We start from the raw sequence: 7,682 nt of genomic DNA on the forward strand, positions 1-7,682 counted from the left end.
GAATAGTAGGGTGGTTATCAACAATTATTTCCGTGAATAAAGTTAGCGGCGACTAAACTTAGCGAGTTCACGGCTTGCATTTGGGCGAGTCGATTGCAATACAGTAGGGGAGATCAATAATTCGCTTGAGAAAAATCACATAATTGTACTTGCTCACAAGTATAAACTGTATTTTTTTATTTATGTATGCTATTTGTTACAAATACAAGCATACTGGTTCCTGAAATATAGCATTTATGTTGTTGAAAATGTCTTATTTTGTTCATTACACAACCTGTCCCTCAACGGGACGATTCCAAGTAATTTCCAGGAAAAAGGCCCCTTTGCGCCTTGCGCGCCAAACAGTTCGGTTTTAAAACGCTTATCAGTCGTGCTAGAATGAAGATAAAGCTACTCTGTTTTCAATTTTGCCGTCCTTTATCGTTGATTTAAGACCGCTAAATTAAACATTTAGCGGTTTTTAAATCAACGATAGAGGACCGCAAAATTGAAAACAGAGTAGCTTTATCTTCTAATTACGTAACGCGGTTTCAAAACAATTACCAAGCTGTACGGTGCATTACTTTGGCCAGTTATAACTTAAGGCATTTCAATCTATGGAACAGAGGACTATTCATCAATCAACGCAATGCAAAACCGTGCAATGAGATTTTACCTAGGTCTAAGCAAGTGAAGTCGAGGCTAATGAAGAAGTTATTGGTGACATGGGATGGAACCCTGCAACTAAGTGTACGACAAGATATATGTTTGATTCGTTACTGGAGGAGAATGATGAATATGGACCAAGAACGTATGTTATATAGAGCCCTATGTTTTCAATTGGGAAAATAAGCAAGCACGGAACAGACACAAGCCTTGGCACTTAGCTTTTTACCGGCGAATGAACACATTAGGAATCACCAAAGAAGCTCTTTTAAACAACATCATCACTGTAAGAGACTGTGAAGAAGTATCGTTACAAGCTTTTGATGAGACTGGTCGAACAATGTGGACATATTGTCTTTGATATATTATATTTAATACAGTTTCGGAGTATGGGGAGTACCGGCTGTTGGTAACGTGGAATGCTGTATCTCGGGCATCAAATAGTGATTTTATGACTGTTTCGTTGTTCTGTCTTCAACGTGTCATTTTCACACACACACACACACACACACACACACACACTCTCTCTCTCTCTCTCTCTCTCTCTCTCTCTCACTCACACACACTCACACACTCCACCCTTGTAAATGCTTGAAAGATATATACCATTCCTCCACATAAGGTAAATGTACCACAACTCACGTGTATACGTGCTTTTGAAAACATCATCGTGGATCCGTGTTAGAAGTGCTCTCCAGCAACCTATGCTTGTTGCTAATGGATCGTAAGCACTGCCTGGATGACTTGGTTCAAGTCATGTCAACGTTTCACCTCCAAGCTTATGGTGTCACACGTACAATTGACTTCGTGATGTTTTGTTGTTGTTTTTGTTGAATATTGTACACCAATTAACTTCACTTCTGCTTACACAAAGCTGTTGTGATAGTAAGAGGATTATTATATCTCCAGATATGAAACCATGTACATGTTTTGGAGAAAAAAAACACTTTCTTAGAAAAAATACTCTATTGTTCTGAGTAAAAGGAAAGGTTTTACCTTTTGCATTACACCAACATGGATTTGGTGATCTAACTTGGCGTTATATCCAGGGAATTATATATAGAGGGAATCCGTTCTGGCAACTCATGACGGTATAACCAGTTTGGCGATATAACCAGTTTGGCGGTATAACCAGTTTGGCGGTGTAGCCAGGTGTGATTGTACTTTGTAGCTTCTTATTAAGTACACACATTACAAATACATTATTTTCACGGATTACATAATCAAAATGGGAAAGTAAATGGCTTACTACATTTTTATTGTATTTTACCATCTATGTTAACGCTCAATTTTTGTTTCTTTGCCTTCGAGACAAATACAGCTGTATAAGCGTTAGTCGGATCAATCCTTACAACCCTACTGAACAACGTCAGGATATTTGATAACAAAATACTCTATAACCACCCATTACAAGGAAAGTATACACTCAGTAAATATTCCGTCGTGGTACCTTACAAGTCAAATTGTTTGAATGAAATCAATCTCGGGGTTTGAGGTTAATCTTATTAATTGTTACTTCACCACAACAGTCCGCCTTTTAATTGTGTTTTCTGTAAATTTCAGTATTTCTTCGGTTCGAATTTCATTACAATGAAATGCACCGATAAAACTCATTTTACACATAAAACAATTTTAATACCTACATGTGCAAGTTGTGTTCCTCGGTAACATTTATAATATGCGAAATCTAACTACAAACAACCTTTATCAACAAAGCGCGTTCAAAACATGTTGCCATCGTACATTATTTGTAGCCAGTGGTGATACCACTTCAACAAGCATTGGATTGTGCAGTCGTATCATTCCCCTGAATTGCACATGCTATTGGGAGACTATATAGTCTATCTTCTATCTCTTACAGTGTATGACCGCCTCCGTGGTGTAGTGGTTAGTGGGAGAGCGGAAGGTCGCGGGTTCGATCCCCGACCGCGTCATACCAAAAGACGTTAAAATAGGGTACTTGTTGGTCCCTGCCTGGCGCTCGGCATTAATGGGTACAACAAGGACTGGTCGGCTCATAGTCAGTATACTGTGTCTGAGTGGGTATTCATGCTTCACTGCGGCATGGTATGTCAGTGAGCTAGCACTAAAAAACCAGCTTAAGTCTGGGCTAGTACAAGCAGCCGCACATACACATACACACGCATGCACGTCGTCATATGAGCGAAATATTCTCAAACACGACGTTAAACTCAATTTCACCTCACCTCACCTCTTACAGTGTATTGACTAGTGGTGTAACGATTCGTCGATAGTATCGATGTTTGCATCGTCAACTACGCGATACGAGTGCATCGATACAAAACACGTTTAGGCAATATATTAGGATATTTATATCGCGAGGGTCCATGATACATCGATGTATCGCCACAAGAGACGATATATCCCGATACAACTTAAATATTACTTAAAGTTGTAGGGAGTATTGCATAAGTAATAGGAAGGGAGTCTCTTTGAAATTTTTCTGAATTTTAAAAACAAACTGAACCTAAAAGGAATTTGTTTGTGTCTGCCATCTTTGTTACATGAACAAAGGAGTTAGTCTATCAGTGAAAGAATGTGAACAATCTCTGTGAACCATTTATTAACAACTATGAACGATGTCTTAGCTTTGTTAAGAAAGAGAAGATAAAATTTAGAAAGCATACTTATGAGTTTTTTTGCAGTGATTCTGGTATAAATTACTGTATAAATTGCCTGTGCAAGCATTGGTGCAGAAACACAACTTTCCAAGGGAAACCTAGAGCAAGGTATACTGAATATGTTTGATTGTACTTTCTTAAACATTAAATGCTGAAACTTTATTACATGAACAGCCTTTTAAGTGTGTGTGAATGTAACACATGTTCTGCTGAATAACAAATAAAGATTCAGTCATTTTATCTATCATATATGTCCTGTTTTTAGGATTGTAAAGTATCGGGATAAGTATCGTATCACCATCACTGTATCGTGATGACAATCGTCTCGCAGGTTCCTTGCCAATACTTTCATGATATATCGTCTCGCCTCATTAAACTAGTATCGGGATATATCGTCTCGCCACTTAGGCCACGATACACAGCTCTAGTATTGACAGACTATAGTGTGACCACTATCTGGAACATTGTATTGACAGACTATAGTCTGTCCACTATCTGGAACATTGTATTGAGAGACTATAGTCTGTCCACTATCTGGAACATTGTATTGAGAGACTATAGTCTGTCCACTATCTGGAACATTGTATAGAGAGACTATAGTCTGTCTTCTATCTGGAACATTGTATTGAGAGACTATAGTCTGTCCACTATCTGAAACATTGTATAGAGAGACTATAGTCTTTCTTCTATCTGGTACAGTGTATAGAGAGACTATAGTCTGTCCACTATGATGGCACTATCTAGAACAAGTTATTGAGAGACTATAGTCTGTCCACTGTCTAGAACATGTTATTGAGAGACTATAGTCTGTCTTCTATCTGGAACATTGTATTGACAGACTATAGTCTGACTACTATCTGGAACATTGTATTGAGAGACTATAGTCTGTCCACTATCTGGAACATTGTATTGAGAGACTATAGTCTGTCCACTATCTGAAACATTGTATAGAGAGACTATAGTCTGTCTTCTATGATGGCACTATCTAGAACAAGTTATTGAGAGACTATAGTCTGTCCACTATCTGGAACATTGTATTGACAGACTATAGTCTGCCCACTATCTGGAACATTGTATTGAGAGACTATAGTCTGCCCACTATCTGGAACATTGTATTGAGAGACTATAGTCTGCCCACTATCTGGAACATTGTATTGACAGACTATAGTCTGCCCACTATCTGGAACATTGTATTGAGAGACTATAGTCTGTCCACTATCTGGAACATTGAATTGAGAGACTATAGTCTGCCCACTATCTGGAACATTGTATTGACAGACTATAGTCTGTCTTCTATCTGGAACATTGTATTTAGAGACTATAGTCTGTCTTCTATCTGGTACAGTGTATTGAGAGACTGTAGTCTTTCTTCTATCTGGTACAGTGTATAGAGAAACTATAGTCTGTCCACTATGATGGCACTATCTAGAACAAGTTATTGAGAGACTACAGTCTGTCCACTGTCTAGAACATGTTATTGAGAGACTATAGTCTGTCTTCTATCAGGAACATTGTTTTGACAGACTATAGTCTGACTACTATCTGGAACATTGTATAGAGAGACTATAGTCTGTCTTCTATCTGGTACAGTGTATAGAGAGACTATAGTCTGTCCACTATGATGGCACTATCTAGAACAAGTTATTGAGAGGCTATAGTCTCTCCACTGTCTAGAACATGTTATTGAGAGACTATAGTCTGTCTTCTATCTGGAACATTGTATTGACAGACTATAGTCTGACTACTATCTGGAACATTGTATTGAGAGACTATAGTCTGTCCACTATCTGGAACATTGTATTGAGAGACTATAGTCTGTCCACTATCTGAAACATTGTATAGAGAGACTATAGTCTGTCTTCTATGATGGCACTATCTAGAACAAGTTATTGAGAGACTATAGTCTGTCCACTATCTGGAACATTGTATTGACAGACTATAGTCTGCCCACTATCTGGAACATTGTATTGACAGACTATAGTCTGTCTTCTATCTGGAACATCGTATTTAGAGACTATAGTCTGTCTTCTATCTGGTACAGTGTATTGAGAGACTGTAGTCTGTCCACTATCTAGAACATGTTATTGAGGGACTATAGTATGTCCACTATATTGAACATGTTATTGAGAGACTATAGTGTGACCACTGTCTAGAACATGTTATTGAGAGACTATAGTCTGTCTTCTATCTGGTACAGTGTATTGAGAGACTATAGTCTGTCCACTATATCGAACATGTTATTGAGAAACTATAGTCTGTCCACTATCTAGAACATGTTATTGAGAGACCATAGTCTGTCCACTATCTAGAACATGTTATTGAGAGACTATAGTGTGTCCACTATCTAGAACATGTTGTTGAGAGACTATAGTCTGTCCACTATCTAGAACATGTCATTGAGAGACTATAGTGTGTCCACTATATCGAACATGTTATTGAGAGACTATAGTGTGTCCACTGTCTAGAACATGTTATTCAGAGACTATAGTGTGTCTACTGTCTAGAACATGTCATTGAGAGACTATAGTGTGTCCACTATATCGAACATGTTATTCAGAGACTATAGTGTGTCTACTGTCTAGAACATGTTATTGAGAGACTATAGTGTGTCTACTGTCTAGAACATGTTATTGAGAGACTATAACCCGTCCACTATCTAGAACATGTTATTGAGAGACTATAGTCTGTCCACTATATCGAACATGTTATTGAGAGACTATAGTCTGTCCACTATATTGAACATGTTATTGAGAGACTATAGTCTGTCCACTATCTAGAACATGGTATTGAGAGACTATAGTCTGTCCACCGTCTAGAACATGTTATTGAGAGACTATAGTCTGCCCACTACATTAAACATGTTAGTTATGGAATTGCATTTTTATGGCAAAGCTAGAATATTAATGTAGCCGTATTCAGCTTTACTTGTCAAAGAATCAATTCTTTCTTTATATATCAATATGAGAATATACGGAAGCGTAAGCCTAGTAGGGCCACGGTGAAATGTTTTTGGGTGTTACTATCTCCTACGTAGGACATACTATCTAATAATAATAATAATAATAAGTATATTTCTAAAGCGCCAAAATTCCACGCCGGGGGCATGCTCATAGCGCATACAGAGAGTTCTAGTTGCAGTGATGTGATACTGAGAAAAGGTGAGTCTTGAGGTGAGATCTAAATAGAGTTAGAGTTTGACATGTTCGCAGATGATTGGGCAATTCATTCCATTTCTTGGCCGCTGCCACCTGGAAAGAACGGAAACCATATGATTTCAGCTGCCAACGAGGAACATGCAGTAGGTCTCTGTGACTGGAGCGAAGCGGTCTACCGGGGATGTACGGCCTGAAGAGTTCCTGGAGGTACACTGGAGCTGTTCTGTGAACACACTATCTCCTACGTAGTACTTAATATCTCCTACGTAGGACTTAGTATCTCCTACGTAGTACTTAATATCTCCTACGTAGGACTTAGTATCTCCTACGTAGGACATACTATCTCCTACGCAGGACTTAGTATCACCTACGTAGGACTACTATCTCCTACGTAGGGCATACTATCTCCTACGTAGGGCATACTATCTCCTACGCAGGACTTAGTATCTCCTACGTAGGACATACTATCTCCTACGTAGGGCATACTATCTCCTACGCAGGACTTAGTATCACCTACGTAGGACTACTATCTCCTACGTAGGACATACTATCTCCTACGCAGGACTTAGTATCACCTACGTAGGACTACTATCTCCTACGTAGGGCATACTATCTCCTACGTAGTACTTAATATATCCTTTTTAAGGTTCGGATTATGAAGTATGGTTATTAAGTTGAGAAATGTTTGGCTATGCCTGACGTTAGTTACTAGTAGTAGAAATGTGAGTCAGTGAATATCCATGACACTAACGCAGTGTTACTATACAGTGTTATTGTGTGTGTATAACGTTAGGGTGACGTGGACCCTGTTCTAATTGCAGTAATGGAGGTTTGGGTATGGTTATGTTTAATTTATCATACATACATCTATTCACACACACACACACACATACACACACAGAGGTGGGTGGGATGGTTGGGGTGAGGTTCTGATATGAAACTCGGGTTATAACACAACCTCCGCAAGTTGTTGCTTGTCTTCAGATGGGGTTAGGTTGGATCGGATGCAACGCTCGTTTGCGGCTCGTTTCTTTCGTAATTGTTTACATGTTGACTTGACTGGGGTGGAAAAGTGTTGAGTGCGGCGTAAAACAATACGAAATTCAAAAAGGCAAAGAATTGTCCTACGGAGGAGATACTAAGTCCTACGTAGGAGATATTAAGTACTACGTAGGCGATAAATGTAGTAAGACCCAAATTTATTTTCACCGTGGCCCTACAACGCTTCCGTAAGAATATT

Source organism: Haliotis rubra, unplaced genomic scaffold (genome assembly GCF_003918875.1).
Source record: "Haliotis rubra isolate DU_JTF1 unplaced genomic scaffold, ASM391887v1 Scf599, whole genome shotgun sequence".
Lineage (NCBI taxonomy): Eukaryota > Metazoa > Mollusca > Gastropoda > Lepetellida > Haliotidae > Haliotis > Haliotis rubra.